At 42.5% G+C, this 18780-nt stretch overlaps 1 protein-coding gene across 1 annotated transcript in view; it reads right to left on the bottom strand.

Moving 5' to 3' along the window:
• FAM234B (family with sequence similarity 234 member B) overlaps positions 1-18780 on the bottom strand; it is a 406169-nt gene that overhangs the window by 220326 nt on the left and 167063 nt on the right. The gene's annotated exons all lie outside the window — the stretch shown is intronic.

Genomic DNA, 18780 nt, shown 5'->3' with positions numbered 1-18780 from the left:
CAGAATGAATCTCAAGGACCCAAAAAAACAAAAGGCAAATTGAAAATGGTTATGATCTGCTTTTGAATGTTAGCAGTGACCATGATTTTTTTCTTTTTGATTTATAATTGTTGAGTAGTTGAAATATCAGTACTGGGGAGGCAGGCATAATGGAGGTAAGACAATAACAAAGGACTAACAGAATTCTGGGGTTTTGTTATGTGAGGCGCAGGAGTTAAACCAGAGTCTCTTGACGTTTCCTTCTGGAGTAAGGGAACAAGGTAGTGTCCTTTTGCAGGATATACTGGTGCCATTCTTCATTCCTTTAAAAAAAAAAATTAACACTCCCCCCCACCAGGTTTCTTAAAGAAAGCAGACTGCCTCTCTCAATTCCAGACAAAGCAGTATGTCATCTCAGCACTCCAGACCCTCTCAGAAATTACGGTGGTGGTTCTCTGCTCCACCGAAGGCAGTGAGGTGTTGGTGCTCTTTATCTCCTTTGGGATCTCTGACTCTAGGTGCTGGAGCATTACACTGCCTTTGAGGAGGTGCTAGCACCCATCCCACCCTGCTGTGGATCAAGGTGGATCCTCAGTGCATGCTGTGGATCCTTCTTGCTCAGAGGACAGGAGATGCTGGTTTCTGGACTGTTCCAGGGAAGTTGGTAGCTTAGTTCATTTTGTCTAGAAACTATTCCACATGCCTGCATATGAATTTCAGCTTCCCTTCCTCATGTTCCCATTTTCCACACAATAATTAAAACACTGACCCATCAGCTAGCAGGGAACCTTCTCTGCTGCTCCTGTCCTTTTTGTCTGGGTGTCTTCTACACTGAAGGTAGGCTGAAAGGGAGTAGGCAAATAGCACACCATATAGCTTAAAATATGTGTTTGGCACTGACAAAGAAGGATGAAAACCAGTGAAGACTCAATATCAGCCTAGACTACACCTCTAGCAGTGTGCAGAAAAAGAATCCTGGATAAAAATCAAGTCAAGATAGAGTGGACAAGGAGAACCTGGAGGCAATGGTGGTGTAGACTAACTTGACTGGTGGGTTCTTGAATTCTGAGACCCGAATACAGCTGTGGAAGGGAATTCATGGGAACATTACCTCTTGGTGGAGGAAAGAGGGGGGAGTCCTTTTAGCATAAAAGAGGCCAAATCCTGAAGCAACTTTTTGACCTATCTGTCTCTGAGTTAGCCTATCTCTGGGGCTTTGGCCATGTGCTAAGCTATCTGAAAGTTCCACCAGGGGCCATTCTACTCCAACCTCTGTGCTCACTCACCTTCCCTTTCCTGGAGAAAAGCAACAGGCTCAACTCTCCCCTTAGACCCAGAGGGCCTACTGACAAAGTAGAACATCTTGCATTTTACTCAGCTTGTTTCTACACCAAACTGCTCAGATCTCAGGTCTTTCAAAGTAGACATTCAACCAGGCCAGAGGGAGGACAGAAGTCCTTTCAGTACATAAGTACAGCAAAGGCAGGAGTCTGGAGGTTTTGGGCATACAAATCCTAGATACTCTTCTTGAAAGATCTCTGTGCCTTCGTTAAAGAGAGTGCTGCTGGATTTGTCTGCCCTCAACAATTCTGTGTGGTCGTAGAATCACAAAATATTCTGAGTTGGAAGGGACCCATAAGAATCTTCAAGCCCAACTCTTTAGTGAGTGGCCCCTCGAAGGACTGAACCCACAACCTGGGCATTATTAGCACCAGGCTCTAACCAACTCAGCTAATCTCAGGGTCCATCAGGAAGCCAAGACTGTCACTGAAGAACAGCTATTCAATGTGGCTTTTTGACATTTGAACACAGGACTAGGATTGTAGTTAGAGAAAAGGCATCTGCAAAACTGTATATCTCATATCTGGAGAATATATTAGCTCATGTTCTTTATTTATTGGAGCAATTTTGGGGTTTCTCTTTGGCCTTTCACATGTAAGGAATTTTACATGTGATAAAGACACTTCCACAGGCTCTCCTCCTTTCCTGCACACAGATACTACTTTTTCAGCTCTGGACACTGAACCTTGATGTTATAAGATACAGGTGAAAGCATCCAATTTGGAATGAAAAAGAGCTAGTAGTAATGAACCAGCCACTTCTAGTTTTGCAGCTTCACCCTGCTTAGGGACTAACTGTTCAGATGTTCTTCTTCCTTGTCACAACTCTCTCTGTGCTGCAGCGGCAAGCCAGTTTGGTGTCCCTGCTGACCTTCCTCTTTCTACATGCAGGGAGTAAGGGCTTCATGGACACTTTATTATCTGAGGCATTAGATTAAAATTGGAGAAGCATGACGCTTTGGACCTGTCTCTGTGACTCTGATTAGTTATCCTTGCTGAGGAGGCAAGACACTGAGGCCTGCCAGCTGCAAGGTTAAGCTTTGGGTAAGCGATTGCCCTTCAGCTGCTGTTAGCAGAGGGGACGCGCACTGGAATGCTAAGTGACTGACACTATGCTCTCGCTGCTCTTTCAAGACTGGTGTGTAGACTCACATCAAAGTAGAAAAGAAGGAATTGGTTTTCTCCATCCCTATTTCCCCACCTCCCAAGGGAAAATTTCCTGAAAATGAGAAGTGGAAGATTCTTCCCTCACTTGGAAACTCTGACTGTTGTCTCTTCATGTAGAGTATTGTTTTGCAGTGATAGAATAATGCAGATCTTTTGCTGGTACCCAAATACAGCCTCTGGACATGTTTTGACATCCTTTTTTTGAGGGAATAGCATAGTTTCTGCCACAAAGGGCAGGGCCACTTTCTCTGCCAACTTGGTCTCAAGGGTTGAGCCCTGAATCCAGAGTCTCAAGTACTTAGTGCTTGCTTGGCTCTGTTCAAGTCACCCTACTACACACTCTGGACCTAGAGCATGCCCAGGCACCCCCAGATGGGGGCCATCAGCACTGGGTGTTGGGAAGAAATAAACAGTTTTTGCCATGTTTGCATCAAGTAGGGAAGGATTTTTAGAAGCACCTGATCATTTTATTAAATCGAACCCCATCTTATTGAAAGCCAATAGTAATTAGATGCTCATATGCCTTTAGAAATTTCCACTAGAGAGGGTAGAAATGTTTATTCTTTTTAAAAAAATCTCTTTATGAAGGGTCTGGAGTAAGTATTTAATGGTAAACTAATTGAGTTCTCTTGAGCCTAAACTATTGTGATCTTAATTTCGACTAGCAACTAATCCTGGAGGATGCCCTCGGTTGAGCTGAGGATAGGGAGCTACCTTCAGAGGGTGCAGGACCTCCCTCCTCAATAGCACCTGCCACAGAGGGGAAAGTAGGAAGTACACTGGGCAGGGTTTCATCAGAAAGGTGTACTTGGGGATGTGCATCAAATGCAAGCAGTGACTGGTGTCTTCAGGGGTAATTTTGTGTTAGTCAAAATGACTCCATCTTTCCTAACAACATTATTGCTGTGGAGTTGGACAGTGTCAGTACCAGTCATTAATGTGGGAAGCAGCGAGTGAAGTGAAATGCTGTGCCAGCAGGGTGAAAACCCTGGCATAAAATTGATCAAAACCATTTAGGTCCTGTTTTCAAAGAAGATTTGTCTGTTCAGTGCTTCACTCTGCCATAGTTCCTACTTCAAAGAGTTTGCAATTTTGATGCTAAACTGAAATATGTTAATATTAGCATTTACATTAACAAATAAATTGACAGATGCCATCGTTTACATATATTATGCAAATATCCTGAAATCTTGCATTCATTTGCGTCTAAATTTCCTGAGGTTAAATGAGACTTACACTTTATAGGGGAAATAATTGAGGCATCCAGACGTATGGTAAGCTAGGTGACTTGATATGACTCGTATGAACTGTGGTAAAGCCAAGGGGCAGAGGAGAGGGACATCTGACATTTTCATTTGCAAAAGTATTGTGCTCATGGTTGCTGTTTGGAGAAAGCAGTGTCGGAATCTCCATGGGTTATGGTCAGAAGTAGTGCAGGAAGCTTGTGCTGGGAGACAAGATTTGGGATGTTGACGGACCTCAACCTGAAGGGCCAGTCAGGGTCTCAGCCTAGTTGTTTAAGGGTTTTTTTGAGATTTGAGAAAGAAACACTCATCCATTTGCAGCACTGTGCAAACACCACCCAACCGAGCTTCTCCCACCTTGTAAAGGGATGAGATTTTCCTGCACAGGCAGTGGAACAGTGATTTCATCCAGGAGTAGACCACAAGACCCCAGACTTGCCTGTCACCACTTCAGTACCTAGCAGAATGTTTTCTTCTTCTCATCCCTCTGAAAGTCATGAATGGATGACAGTATGCCCAGGGCAATCAGCTTCTGCTTCAGGTGAGTTTGGTGAGAAATTTGCTATTCTGGCAGTGCTCTTGTTTTCCGGCTTCATTTCTCTTCTTCCATTGGGCAAAACCTTGAGGATGCTGTAACTCATTCCAGCCTTGGACAAAGAGAACCTGAATGACAAATTATGGTAGATTTCACTGTGCATTTTTAATCAGCTCTGCTTCTACAGGTAGCATGAGGAAGTGCTTGTATGGATCTGATCCAGAGATGTGCTGGGCTGTACACGCTCTCTCAAGATGTGTGCCGTATATGAGGCCCAGCCTCTGCTGTCAGCTTGACCTAATTTCTCTCAGCTGAAGCTCTACTAGGATTCAAAATACATCTCATTTCCCTTCCTTGGAAACTTGCACATCAAGGTCTTATTGTACTCCTCACAAGTAGTCTTGAGCATCCCTTTGCTGCTTTTGTCAGGCTGCTACAAACTTCCAGCATTTACAGGGAGACTGTCAAAATATTGTATAGAAAATAATTCCCTTTCTTCAGTTCCACCAGTGTGCAGTAACACTTCAGACTGTCACATCGGAGAGGCTTCATCAAGAACCTCTTTGTATCATGCAAAGTGCTCATTCAGCTTGGCAACTCTTGATGAATTTCATCCAGAAAGACATCCTGGTCTCTTTGAACAGTGACTGAAGTTTCTGACCAACTTCTTCTTGGGCTTTGTTTCCAAACCTTGCAGGATGCTTTGAAGTGCAAACAAACATGCAACTGGACAGAGGCTTACCTAGCTTTCTTTTGTCTTCAAAAGGCTAGGATGATAAAACCAGCTTTCTTAGGGTTACTTTGTTCAAGTTCCAGCCTCATTAATTGCTCCAGAATTTTAGGTCTGTCTTGCCAGAACCCCTTTAAATTATGCATACTCCTACTTACATAGTCACTGCCGCTCTTCAAATATTCAAGGGTTCCTTACATTTAATTGTGGATGGTTTACTCTCTCCAGGGAGAAGGCAATGTTTTAAAAAGAAATTGCTGACGGATAAAGTAGAGCTTACATGACTTGCAGCAAACAGCAGTTTGAGTTCTGAAGAACACGCGTATCGTGGACATGTAAATTTTACTCATTTGCATTTAAAGGGCATATGTGACATACAATGCTTCTTTCTCATCCAGTAACATTATCATCCAGTGACATTAACTTAACAGTTAATGTCAAGTTTTTATTAACATTTACAAGCACATTGGGAGATTAATTTGTTTACTTGCATTATGCAAAACTGATTTTAAGATCATGGTTTGCATTTACACACATTTACATAGTGTTTCCTGATTAATACATTATAACACACACAAATCATGTGTAAATCGCAGGTTTACATCTGCAACATAAACTTCATTTCCTGTACTGTAATATTTGACTTTTCTGGCAGAACATTTCCAGCAGGTTTCAGTTGAAGTCAGGATATCATAAGGAGGGAATTAAAACCAGGAATCAGAGGTGGATTTTCTGTCTTTCCTTAGTACCTGTTACTTGCCAATACCCTGCAGTCATGAGACAGGAGAAGAGGATGCCAGGGTTAGCTGGCAACAGGATGAGTTTCATGTAATTCTGTGGACCTGGAGTCAGGCTTCTGTGAACACACAATTTCTGACACACTGAGTTGAGTGCTCAGTGATTTTAGACTTGGAGTGAAATGGGTGAGCAGCAAAAGGAGCTAGGGGGAGGGAAAGGGGCATCAACCATTGCTGCCAGTCATGGCCTGGCTACCCTGGCACTGATCCATGTGAAGGTGCAGCGGAGACCTTTGAGAGACTGCATTCTTTTCCCCATAACACCTTTGGCTGGGGATGTTCAGGGCAGGCTGGCTGGCATGGGAGGACCAGTGAAGAGTGTGAGGAGAAGAGCAGCAATGAACACTGAGCATCTAGTGTGGGGCTGAGATAGGGATCCAGAAAGGCAGCACCCTTGCACTGAACATGGGGGCAAGGGGACACTGGATACTTCCCCAGTGCAGCGTCTTCCTAAGGGAAAGCGCAGTCAAACTCAGGCTTGCCTCATCTCTCCGAGGCCCTAATCCTACTATCTTTTCTCCACCAGTCACGACCTCATCCTCCTCTTCCCTACACCCTCACCCCCCTCCGGTTCTTCTTTCTGTAAATAACTCTTTCTGATTTTGGACAAGCAGGGATCAACAGATTCTGGAGGGGGGCGGGGAAGACACTTGTTTTGTTTGGTTTTTTTTTTCCTTTCTCTCTTGAATTTTGGTGTTTGAACTTGAAAAAATAATATATATATAAACATAAAAATATATGTATTTAAGCAAATGGATTTCCTGGAGAACTAAGAAAGAAGTTGATTTTTTTCCCCTTTGATTTCTCCTGTTTCTCATTGGGGTTTGTTTTTCGGGGGAGAGGGTTTTTGTGAACTGTTGAGATTTACAGTTCAGCATTGTTTAAAGGATGTGAAGGGGAAAAAAAAGAAAAAGAAGAAAAATCAACAAAAACATGAAAATCCTTGTGGTGTACAAAACCTGTAAATAGTCAAAGATACTTTCTCTTTTCTAACAACAAATTATTTCTGTCACTTTATATTCAAAAATAAAGAAACGTACCACAGAATATCAGGGTTAAAAAAAAATCGTAACCCAATATCAGAATATTTTCTTGGTTGTCTTCATTCATTTTGTTCTTAACCTGGAGAAGTCCTGGGAATTTTGCTGCATGAGTGATGTTTTAAAAGCCTGAAATGAGGATGAGTTGAAGTGAGAACGACCATATCACTTGAGAGAGGCTCTTGGTGTTCACTACTAGCTGTGGGTTAAGGCTACTGTCTTGGGGTTACATGATGAGAGTGAGTGGATGAAGGAGCCTGATCATATTCACAAAAAGCAAACACGTACTCGAGGCAGTGACGGGAATGGGAGACTGTCTCAATGGGCTGAATCTCCCTTTATACTGCCTGAAAACTGTCTGGGGGTTGCATGATGAAAGCCACCATGAAGCTACTGATATCACTATTAAACTACCTCTAAGTCTTTGGAACTGTGTTAAACCCCTCATGTCAGGCCAGCAAGTGACAAGGCATTGACACACTGTCTGCATAAAACAAAGCCCAGGCTGGGACTATAGAGGAGTGGCAAAGATAGGGGTAGCAAAGATGGCTGGGAAGTCTTCAGTGATGTCAGCTTGTCCTGGCACCAACCATTAATTGTGACACCCAAGACTACAGGGAAGCTGAGGGAAGAAGTTGATCTTTGCAGAGGTTATCCTGGTTCACTCAATGGAAAAGGCCCAAGAAGTTATTTATAATGGAGTGCTAAGAAGTGGCAGGTTTTGGAAACATAGAGCAATGCATCACCTTAAATTGTGAGAGGGCAGTCAGTTATTTTTAGGGGAGCTAAAAATAAAGAAAATGGACTAGCTGAGCGAGTCAGAGGATGCTAGACTACCTGTGAGGTGCAATTAAAAGTGTGGAACACAGCAGAAACACTCAAATGCAGTAAGTCAGATTCAGAACAGGTAAAGCAGTGTTCAGCCAAGAAGGTCATAACAGCCAGCACAAATGAAATGGTAGTAAATGAAGATAATCAATAAAATGAGTAAAATTGTGAACCAGGGAAAGAAAATCCTTGGCTAGTAAATGTAAAGGTAAATAGGATTATATATATATAAACGTATACATAAACATATGGTTGCTGAGAATCCTAAAAATAGATGTGAAGTATTAATGGTGAGAGATAAGTCAATGACAGCATAGGAGAGACTGAAAGGCTCAAGACTCAGTTTTGATACGAAGTTGGAGAGACAAGTGGGTAATATCAGCACTGCTGTTCATCACCAAAGGAAGTGGGACATTATCTAAGACCCAGTTGGGTACCTTTCTGAGGACTGCAGCTCCAGGCCTTCACTGTCTTCTGTGGCCCTTTAGATACCTGCCCCTTTCTCTTATCAGCTGTAATTCACTGGGCTTGCTGCAGTAAAATGACTCAGCTGCTGCTTGTGTGGATAGTCTTGTGACAGTGGTTCTTCCCAATTTCAAAATCCAGCAGTGCAATAGTGACCTTAATGATACCAGAAGGCAAAGGAAAAGTGAATGTTGGGGTTTTGTTTTTCGGTCTCAACCCACATGCAAAGGCAGAGATACTCACACCTATATTTCTGAGTTCCAACCAGTACCATTTTGATTAGTAATAATTATTTTTTGACAGTGGCTTGGCGCAAAAATGTAGTATTATTTTTGGGAAAATTCTGATGGCCCTTGATATTTTTTAATAAGAAAACAAAAATCTGGTTTGCAGGTGTGTAATGGAGTTGCATTAATTCCCACTCAAATGCAGAACACTGTCATCAGAACTGGCTAACTTCCAATACATAGTTGAAATATTTTATAGTTTATTCAAACTTAAAGTCTTGTCCCAGGTTCATGTGCCAAAGAAAGGCACATATGTCACTAGATTTCACTTTCTAGCCAGAACAAAGTCTTGACTGGAGGTGCAGGGGAAAATCAAACAGTTTGAAAGTTTCAAAGTGTTTCATGCTTTTATCTTTTCAAAACAGGATGATTTTCTACCTTTTCAATACCGTTCATAGCATTTTCTCTTTTTTTTTTTTTTTTTTTTGTGTTACTGAAACCGTTAAATGATGAGTTCTGTTTTGAAAAAAAGACACCTCTGCCAATTTAATTTCAGGTTTGAAAATATTCACCTCTTGGCCAAGCTGCACACTTGAAAACTCCTATATAGAGTAAAACTAATCCAAACAGAAAAATAAATGGAGTGTGTGAGTGAAAAGCAATCATCAAAAGGGATTGAAAGAGTATTCAAACAGTAGAAAAATATTTCTCAGGAGGTTTTTATTTCTGCAAATTTTACTGAAATAAAATCCAACCAGAACTTTTCAAATGGCTCAACTGACAGTGCTTTAGCTGAAGCAAATGATTTTTAAGAAGTCTGGAGAAGTTATCAGTGAATGAGATAGCAATCAAAAAATCAGATTCTCTCTCTGAATCTTCCAGTTGTGCAACAAGGTGCTGGAACTGGAAACAGATTGATTAGTTTTCCTCCATAGATATTTCTTTTCTTTCACCTCAGCCATAACCTGGTAACCCAGGACTAGGTATAAAAAAATGAGTAAAAATATGGGGAGAAATAATCACGTTATCACTAGCCTTATGATACTCAAGTTTGACAAGTATAGGTGTTATCAGGGCTTGCTGAAACCTTTGGTTCTTTGAAGAGACAAGGTTTACAGAAAAGCTTTTAAATAGAGCACAGAAGACAATGACAGAAAAGAGCTATTCACTGCTCACACAGGGTCTGCTACCCTTGCCACATAAGTGGGGATGCACCTCCCTAACAGGGACACCCTAACAGGTGTCTAACAGGGGACATCCCCAAAGCTTTTACTGTGGTCATAGTACAGCAGTAGGCATTTTGCAAGGATTATGTTGGCCTGAGGCCAGTGATTGGGGCACAACTGCCCTTGGATAAGCATTTCCCTTGGTAATTGTTCAGACGATTGGCACTGGTGGGTGTGTGTGGAGGGGAGGTGTGTGTGTAGGGGCTCACCCAAGCTTTAGAGACTGAAATTTCAACTATATGCTTAGGTTTTTGCTGGCATCTAGACTCTGTCCAGTCAATGAACTCTAGAAAAGGATTTGCATCATCTCCAAACAGGTATCTCTTTTGGCTCAGAGAAATCTCCTGCCAAACTCATTGTCTGGGAAAGTATCTGGTGGGAGTCCGGACCCATGGCCATTTTTAGTGGAAGACAACTAAGGGTAAGTCAACCAAAGTCCACTGCTTGTGTTAAGATGGCAGTGGTGACTGGGGAATAAATGCCTCCCTTACAGGTGAGTTGCACTGAGTGACAGGCCCTGAGGACAGAGGTGGAATTGGGATTCCCTTGGGCCAAGTTCTCTGCCATGGGGTAGCCAAAAATGTCAGGCACAGAGGAGGGGAGGACTGAGTGAGGTAAAATGGGAGCACAATGAACTGTAATGAACTCTACTGTCTGAGGTATCTCTTGGCAGTCTGTACTCAATGGCAGATCAATAAGCAGCCGAAAGAGAGAATAATTTATGTTCTTTGTATTTAAAAATACAGCTGAAATCAAAGACACTTATGATTGCACTGGCTGACATTGTCTTCAGTACAGCAAGGGTCCCTGCATGTATTTCCCAGAACATGACCATTATGCCATCCTTCAGGACCTAATTCCTGACCCTCCCTGGCAGCACTGACAGTTTAGCTGTAGCTGAGAAGCAGCTTTGCTCTTGCACTTGCCTTGGGGACCAACTCTCCTTGCTGGGTGCACCACCTCTTGTGGGTGTCCCTCAGAAAATGCTTACATATGGACTCAACTGATCAGGATAGGGCATGTTTCCTGGTTCCTCTCCTCAGTGCAACTAGATGCAGTGTTCCATCTTTTCAACTGCTCAGATCTTTTCAACATTAATCCCAAGGTATGCAGAAATATGGTTGCTCCAGTAAAGGTCCTGTTCCAGCTGCCACATTCTCCTGCGCAGGGTGCAGGGGGTGAAATCACTCCAACATGTGCCAGCAGTGAAATTAATGGAAAAAGAGGGCCCCTTTCTGTAGCAGAAGAACAAGCAAAAGTTTAGCAAGCAATTAAAACATATTACTCTCCTCCCCAACCTCTACTATCCTGGACTACCCTCTTCCTTGTGTGGCCTGAGGGATGTGAACCCTTCAGTTTTTATTATTCTCAAATTAGGAAGGCTTATTAGAAGACCCTAAAGCAAAAGTCATCACTGTAGTGCCTTGCATAGGATAAAGCCTCATTGGGAGAAGGAAACTAGGATCCTGCAGAAAGATCGATTGGTGTTAAGTACTCACTGCTTTCAGTCAGGACTGAAAACAACAGAATGAGGCTTGGCACACAGCCGAAATGTTGTGTTTCCCATCTCATTCCTCCATTTTCTGCCACATGAGATGTAAATAAAGCACTGTACAAGTAGAGGGCTTACAGGTCCCTGTGCATTGCTCAGCAGTGTCAGCTGTATAGAGGTGTTTTATGTATCTAAATCCTGGTGAGCACCTCTTCTCAGCTGGTGTAACATTAGCACAAATGGCTACAAAAGCATGAAAGGCAGTGGTGCCTTGTACTTGAATGCAGTTGTGTTCAGACAGATCCAGAGACTGGATCTTGACTGATTTAGAAGAGCCCTAGAAAAACTGCACTCAATAGCATGATGTCCCATGACAATAGGACCAGGGTGACCTGGAGGGGGCTGTGCTGGCTTTCCTGCTCTCAGAGGAAAGTTGTGCTCAGCTTTGTGTCCTCCAACTCAATTTGCTACAAGCATGTTCAAACATGATAACGTTGTGTAGTATAGAAAAGAACAGTGTCCTGGCCAAGTTCCAGCTTGTATAATTAATTTCTTCTTATCTAAAAGTTCTACCTGTAATTTTGAATGAGCGTGAATGGATTTTTTTAAACTTTTCCCAACTACAGATTCAAACCACCATCTTTTTTTTTTTCTCCTTGACTTCTTAAATATTTTGTTGCTCCTTTATATACATGTATGCATGCATATTTATATCCCTCTTTTTATCTTTTGTGTTGTTCCAGCAACAAAAGCTGTAACTCACATTGCTTAAATTGTTGCGTGATTGTGCAGTGTACTACATAGGGCTATATGCAATAATATCCTGCTAAGAAAATGAAGCAGAAAGACTGCACATCCATATACTGAAAACACTATGAACTATCCAAACCTCCTAAAGACTGACTGCTTATTACTGCAGTGTGTCCTTGCACCAGCTATTTGAATGCTGCTCTTTATTCAGTAATCAGATACATACTCAGCACTGCATATGCATTTGGATATGTCCGAGCTCAGGAGATGCAATCAGCAAAAGATTATTCTTTGAGACAATACCTATTCTTTGCAGATATATTCTTTAGGAGAAAAATGACTGTGCCAAAATTACCAAAAGACCTTGGTTTAGTGCCTGACTGAAGGACTGGTGTGCATATTTCTTACCTGAACCATCCCAAGGCGAATTGCCTACTTGTAACCCATTCATAAGTGCAAAGGAACTCAATAGCCCAGGCACGGCAAAGGTGCTCTGCCCAGCTCTGTTCAGCAATGTGCTGTGTAGTTAATCTAGCCAAAATGTGTTTACATTAACACATTTGCTTTGTGAGTGATAGTGTTAAACCTTTTCTAGTGAAGAGAAAATACCTTGTTCGAGTACAAGATGACACATGCACAGAAAGTGATGTTTGCTTGAGCTGTAAGGCTGCTCTCCCAGAGCAATCAGACCTGTCCTTTATATACTTTTTCCACCTCTGATAGCAGTTGTGATAACCTGAGTACCTGGGTAGCAATGCCTGTGGGGAGGTTGGTGTATTTTAGTAATGACTAAAGTGATTTCTGCATATACATCCCATTGTGTAGGATTTGAGTTTGAGCCAGCAGAATTGCCAGTGACCCTTTTGCAAGCTCAGTAGGTACCTAGACTTGATGTTCAGCTTGTGGAGGGTATTGTCAGTGGCACAGCAGCTCCCACCACTGGGCAGCTGTGGGTGGGAGGGTTATTCAGTATGGCTGAGGAGTGCAGAAATAGCTGCCATGGCTGGCTTCCTTAGCATGTGGACAGCATAAAGATCAAGCCTGACGATGATGTCATTGCTGGTTCCAGGAACAAACAATTTTAAGCATCTCTTCCAAACCCTGTCTCCTTCTCTGTGTGCATCACACTGGGAAGGAGGATGTGGCTTTTCTCTTCACCTGCCCAATGTTTCTGCTGCCCTGCTCATACCCACACAGATGTGTGGTAGTGATGTTTGTGGTCAGGCAGCCCGCCCCACTCCCTCAACTCAGTCATACAGCACTCTGAATGTGTGTTGTTCTAGGTGACTGAATGTCTGAGCCAATTCCTCAGTCAGCAGTGCCAGTGTAAGTAACATGGCATTTTGACAGCTATTCAGCCCTTACCAACTAAACTGTTTCAACACCCTGTCATCATGTGTTGCCAGGTGGTTGTAAAACAAGCAGAGGTGTGCTGATACAAACAGAAGAATAAACATGAGGAGGGAAAAAAACAAACGGTGTAATTAATGAGGAGTGCAGAAACCACAGAGGTCCAGTGAAGGGCAATTCAAATGATCCAAAGCAAGAGGGGATGGCGAGCTGTCAGGGGGTGAACAAGGAGCTGATGCACAGTGGGACCAGGGATGATGGAGACCAAAGTGGAGGTAATTAAACAGGTACACAATAAATGGTCAAAAATAGGCCAACAGACCCTGGTCAGCCTGGTCCAAGAGAGGAAGTCTTAAAGGATACATGCTTTTCCTTTTTATAGTTTAAAGGCACTCATATTTCTCACCCTACAATTAATCAGTCCCTGGGACTAGCTCTTCTTGCATACATCAAATATATAAAATGCAACAGATTTTGTGGGAAGTCAGGAAGGTATTTATTCACAACAGGGCTCCTGGGCAATGCCCTCAGAGAGACTTACAGCTCATCTCCCTATCACTCCAGCTGGCTGGAGTTCTCATGGCTCAAAATATCCCTCAGAGAGGAACAAATTCATCAATTCCCACCTGCCCAGACCAAAACCATTGTCACAGAACAGCACAAAGGATAGTAAATTTACAGATTAGACATTAATATAGGAGTGTTATGCCTCAACAAGTAGTTTGAACTTGGTTGAGATTTACCAAGAGCATGATTAAAAGCATAAATTAATCTCTGGCAGGGACAGAAAGACATTAAAGGGTTATCCAATTACAGATAGTGTACAGCTCAAGTAGGGAAGAGAAACTACTACATCTCTTGTTGATGTGTCTTGGGCTATGGCAAAGACAAGTTGCAGAAGAAGGGGAGTCTCCTCTCTGAGGGACCACTCAGGTGCATTGAGATGAGGAGGATGAGTCTAAAGCAGCCTCCTAAAGCAGGCTGACTGTTGGTACCTACACACAACATGAAAAGCACCTATGTAATTGCTTTTCCACCATAAAGTCTCTGAGTGGAGACAGTCAGTGTCTGCAATGTGATGTGATTTTTGTTAACATTAACAAGAGGATGCTCTAGGTACCCTTTGGTGATGGACCACCCACCAAGGACCCTCCATGGTTATGTCAACCATCAAGAGGGAGAAAAGGTAGCTGAGTAGAGAAGTGTGTCTGCTCCTTCTCCCTTCCATCTCACTCTAAGGGTCTCTCTTTACTGTGACAGTTAAACAAGTCCTTGAGAGGGGCTAGGAAGTGGGTATGCCATGGCCACAGATTATCCTGCTGCTGAGCAGTCAGGAAAGCAGAGCAGCTGCCAGGGCACAGGTGTAAGGCTTGAGAAGGCGATCTCCACTCTGAGCCCCTGTGTTGGCTCTCCTGCCTCTTCCCCAGCTGGTGGGCTGGTGGGCTGGTGGGCTATGCCTCCCCTGTCAGTCTTGCTTGCCAGCAGCTTTTTGCCATGTCTGGTACACAGACTTCATAGGGCAGAGACTAGCTCTTGTCTGTGTTTGTGCAGGATCTAGCAGGTGGGGACATTGCTCTGTACTGAGGTACACTCCAAAGGTGTGTTATAGTACGAACACAGTGTGAGCCTCTCAAAATAAAACAATGCGGTTTAGCCACCTACATCACATTTGTAAGTACTTCACTGGGGACTCAGTCCCTAGTGAGGCTTTTATCTTCCAGTGGAAGAAAAGCAGAACTCCAAAGGGTTAGCTAAATGCTTTTAGGAACAAACAGCCATACAAACCCACATGGGTACTCTTGAAAATTAATCCCAAACCAAAAGCAAACTCACGGGGTGGGTTAGCAAACTAGAGGCAGCTCTGCATGGGAATTCCTTGCTCTTGGGAGTAAAATGGGATCCATCCTCCTGGCAGGGTAGATATGTGATCAGCTGGTAAGCGCCAGAGCTGCTTTTCCTATTTGGATGCATTTAGATACTTTACTGGGACTCCTGTACTGTTCTTACACGTAGAGTTAGGCTGCTTTGCTTTGTTAAATACTGACGTGTTCTGAATGGAAACATTGGCAGTGAAGAATATTCCAAAGGGAACTGACACCTGGCATCAAGTCCCATGGCACTGCTTTTCTTTTGACAGGAACAGAGGGAACATAAGCCATTTCCATGCTGTCCTGTGTCCTTGTGGCTACAAGGACAGGGAAACAGATTTGCATGTTTGCTAACGGAGAACTGCAGCAGGGACTCAGTGCAAACAGACTCAGCCTGACGACTGGTTGTATCCACCATGTACATGAGTGATCTACTCAGTCAGTTATAAAAGTGAGGGGTCTATGGATATGCAGGAAGCTGAACTGATAGAGGGAGAAGCCTTATCTTTTCTTAATCCCCTGGAGTGGGTGCAAAGGAGCCTTGGGACACACAAGTCCTTCAACCTTGCTGCTTTCAAACACAAAGATTTTTCAGTGTGCCTGAAAAATCTCTATTTTCACCAGAGAAGGCAATGTAATGTGGGAGTACAAGTGACTCCTCAGTGACACACAGTCTGGTTCCTCTTTGTTAACAAGACATTCTGTTAATTTACTAAAACATCTAAGAACACATCAAACCTGTAATCAAAAATACTACTAGAGATAATCTTTCAGGCCAGCAAACAAAAGTCAGACAGCAGGAAAAGGGAGTTATTCTGCAAACTATTCATGGTTTATCAAACTTGTCCTCTCTGGTCACTTTGGCCACTGGGTGTTTCCTGTATGGAGAATCTAATTTTGTGCCACATGAGACTGACTTAGTTCTGCAGACACAGAGCAGCATTATTGACATTGTATGTGTCCCTGAAAAAGAGGTGCAATCTTCTGTTTGTCTCAGGTGGGTACCTTTGAGGGGCATTGTAGACATGTAACCTAGATGTGGGTATCAGAGGTGTTTTACCAGTCAGCTTTTCTCATTTCTTTCCAAATCTATTTGCTCTGCCCTTCGGCCCTTGATCATACAATGATTTCATCACTGGCAATCTGTGTTTTACACCAGACTCATGCACAACCTTCTATTTCAAACTCTGTTGATGTAATTTGTCTTTATACAAACATGTCATGGTCACTTTTGCCACATGGTCTCATTTAGTGGTTATGACACATCTAATTCTTTCTCATTTCTCTAGCAAGTAACAGTTTGACCCCCTTTTTAGAGAGGTCTGCTGTGTCTCCTGGCACACAGTTTTATTTTGTAGTGACTTCAGTATTAATTAACCTTGGATACAAAAACTTTTTAGACGATGGCAGAATCGCTGTTCAAGAATCTCTGAAATGGTGAATCTCATAAAGTGCTGCCAGATATTTTGGTCTATGCTAAGACAGATCACTTGAATCCAATAAGACTTCATCTGTCCAGTACTCTGTCATTTTTATGGATTTCTCGTTTACCCTATTTGACTCTGCATTGATGTGTATTCTTAAAATGGCACATTGAAGAGGCACACACAAATGAATTATTACTTACTAGGAATGCACCCAAAACTTCTTGGTACAAAAAAACCCCATGATTTTTTACTTTTATTAACCTGCATTTCTTACAAAGCTTGCGTCATAGAAATGAAGATATTTTTCCCATTTAATTCAATCTGAGCAGTAACCGGACCATGGACAACAGTAACCTCTAGAAACATCGTGGATCCTTTGCCAATTTGTCTTTAGGCTTTTTGTTAATGCCATAGATCGATAAGCTTTCCAACAGCCTCTTCTCTATGATCTCACACTAGCTAACACCTTCAACTTTTAGTCTTTAAAAAGTGATCTTTGGCAACTTATTTTACGTCTCCCAGTATTTTCCTCTTGCCAGTTAGGTTCACAGAATCACAGAATGCCTGAGGTAGGAAGGGACTTCTGGAGGTCACCTTGTCCAACCTCAATGATCAAGAAGGGTCACCTAGAGTCAGTTGCCCTGGATCATACCCAGATGGCTTTTGAGTATCTTCAAGGATGGAGATGCTGCAACCCTTCAGGGCAACCAACCAGTGCCAGCGCTCTGTCACTCTCACAGTGAAGAAGTGTCTCCTGATGTTCAGAGGGAATTTTCTCTGTTTCAGAGAACAGAGAATTATACCTATTACCTCTGGTTCTGCCACTGTGCACCACTGAGAAGAGCTTAGTTCCATCTTCTTTGCACCCTCCTTTCATTCGTGTACATTGTCCCTGAACCTTCTCTTCTCCAGGTTGAACAGTCACAGCGCTCTCAGCTGTTCCTTGTATGAGGAGCTCAGTTGCAGCAACTCAGCTATAACAAAACAGAGAGACCTTGTGTTAGTATTACTTTTACCCATTATTTAAAGTCCTGCATTTTTAGCAGATTTTTTCCCATTAGTAAAATATTTTCAGGATTTTTATCAACTGCTTTTTCCACAGAAGTTCTTTTTAACTAATCTCATTCAGTTGTTTGTTTATGCTCCATTAAACAGTCTTTTCTTGGCATGCAGCAGAGAAAAATGCATGGAGTTCTGTTGATTGAAAAAAAAAAAAGAAAATACAAGAAAAGAAAGAGTTTTATGAAAATAAAGCCATAATCCTTTCAGTGGGTGCCAAAGGAAGCTCTGTTTCTCTGTGTAACATTCCCGGTCAAGCAGTAATATTTTCACTGGCATGTCATTCTGTAAACTACACCCCAGTGAGGTTGCCTACTACAAACTCTACTTCTGTAATTGATCTTGGTAAAGTAAAGATGTTAGGCTTCTTAGTTTTGCCACATGGACCCCCTCGGAGGCCATTTCAGAAAATTATTTTTATCGAAAGAAGTGCTTGCTGTGATGTAGATGTGCTTGGCTTGATCTGTCATGTTTCCTTTCCTTCTTTGTTCCTTTCTTTCTGTCAATCACAAACCAGTTTGTGGTAGAGGCTGGTTTCAAAAGAGTTATTTAAATTGTCGGCAGGGCTTTGTCCTTCAGAGACATTTAGTTAATTCATTTTGCATTTCTTTCTGCTGAGAACAACATTTCTCTCCAGTGGTTTTCTAGTATGCACGGCACAGAGTTGTTTTGCCTGGACGCTGTTCTGCTGTGCTGAGGTTGTCTCTGCTTTAGTGCAAGTCAGTCTAGTCACTGCTGTGTCCCTGCCCTATATACCATGGCTTTTTTAATTAGGTGTGTATTTGTTCCTGCAGTGTTAGATTGTGCTTCAGTCTGGGCAGTAAGTAACTTTAAGCAGTTGTCAGCTAGAGCATTAAAACATTTATTTTTTGCAAGTGCTGTGCTGTTGTGGACACTGCTACAAACACATCTCAGCTGAGAGAGTTAACATTAAAAAACCAGCCAGCTCAGGCCTAGCAGTCATCTGTCCATCAGAAGCACAGCCCTTGCTGCCATTACAAGTACTTGTGGTCATTCCAAGGTCAAGTCGTCAAGTTCCCTTCTGCTATTTTTGTGCATTAATTATATCACAGATAGTCCACTTTTTAAAATTGTAAAATACTTCAGTATAATATTATTTTATTTCCATACTACATGCTCTAATGGGATCATAACGTTGTAGTCTGCTAGCTAGTTTATGGCAGAAACAGGGCCCCTTTTCCAAGCAGCATTCTTGTCTAGAAAAGAAAAATTCTCTAATGACTTTTGAGTTTCTG

Source organism: Myiozetetes cayanensis, unplaced genomic scaffold (genome assembly GCF_022539395.1).
Source record: "Myiozetetes cayanensis isolate MyiCay16 unplaced genomic scaffold, myiCay2020 scf3, whole genome shotgun sequence".
Lineage (NCBI taxonomy): Eukaryota > Metazoa > Chordata > Aves > Passeriformes > Tyrannidae > Myiozetetes > Myiozetetes cayanensis.
Note: the sequence above shows the minus strand (reverse complement) of the source record. Positions and strands in the feature narration are given on the sequence as shown.